Here is a 1,367-nt window from a genome sequence, read left to right as displayed (position 1 = left end):
GTTTTTCGCTCAAGGGGTGAAATGATACGGAAAATCTGAGTATAAAGGTTTTGATTTGTAGGAGAATAATGGAGCGTCGCTTGATTAAAAAGAAAAAAAAAAAAACTTGCGTATAAAACTTATAAGGGGAACACTTGGCGGTCATTTAGGGTTCAAACGCGCGGCAGAAAACTGAGTTAAGACAAGCTGCGCTGGAACAGCGAAATTTACGGAGTGAAAACGAGGTTTTTCACCAGTGGAATAGGAAGAGTAAAAACAGAGGGTTTACTGCATAGGAGCTTGTGCAGAGGGCTGTAATTGGTTAGACTGCGGGCGGTCCACAAGACAGCAGGAAGTATCTGCTCCATGCATTTTAGCAGCCCAAGTTCAGCCACTGTAACTCCGTTGAGTCCTCCTGACCAGCAGATCCAAACCAAATACATTACAGATCCCTCTTACTGCCTGCTTCAATTACACTCTCCCTACATACAAGGCAAAAACATGTATTTTGACACACACAAAATCTTCTGCATGTCCCAGTGCTTGAACCAACAGAAAATGACACAAACCAGACCAGCACACTGGAGAAAAGAGGCAGGAATGATGAGAAAGAACAGAGAGAGAAAGGGGGGTGGGGGGAGAGATGGAGAGAGAGAGGGAGAGAGAGAGAGCCAGAGATTGCAAAAGGAGGAGGGTTTGGGTCATCAGAGAAGAGCGTCAGGAGTGTTTGGATACTGAGTATAAGGTGGGCTTGTGTTGGCATAGTGTGTGTGTGTGTGTGTGTGTGTGTGTGTGTGTGTGTGCGCGTGCATTTATGTGTGTGTCTGTCTTTGTGCATATGTCAATCTCTGTGTCTATGCGTGAGTGTGTGTGTGTATGTATGTGCGTGCGTGTGTGCGTGCGTGCGTGTGTGTGTGTGTGCGTGTGTGCGTGCGTGCATGTGTGGACATTGAACTGACTCAGGCAGCTCGTGCTGGGGGCCGAGGGGGCTTGATTACACCCCTCCTGGGCCGTTAACAGTGAGTGCACGGGTTCGGCCGCGAGGTCATTGAGGATTGTCTTTCTGGGCCTGGATCTGTGACTGTTTTCCTTGGCTGGAGAAAGTGTCTCAGGGGCGTCTAACATGGGGCAGCCTTTAAAGTGACATCAGGCAAACCAGCCATCCGCTATCCCTGTGCTATCCCTATCCCTGTGTCCTACAGCAGATTGTCTTTCAAATATACAGTCTTTCAGGAATTCTTTGTCCGGTCATGTTTTTAAAGCAGACTTATTCACGATTACATCCTCATTACATCTTGACTGTGTTTGCTATTGGAATTTTTTTTTTTTTTCTCTTGTCCTAGTTTGGGATTTCGGTAAACATTTTCATTAACAAGCTGAACTTTTCT

The sequence above is a fragment of the Chanos chanos genome, chromosome 5, assembly GCF_902362185.1.
Source record: "Chanos chanos chromosome 5, fChaCha1.1, whole genome shotgun sequence".
NCBI classification, from domain to species: domain Eukaryota; kingdom Metazoa; phylum Chordata; class Actinopteri; order Gonorynchiformes; family Chanidae; genus Chanos; species Chanos chanos.
The sequence above is the reverse complement of the archived record's forward strand: the minus strand, read 5'-3'. Positions refer to the sequence as shown.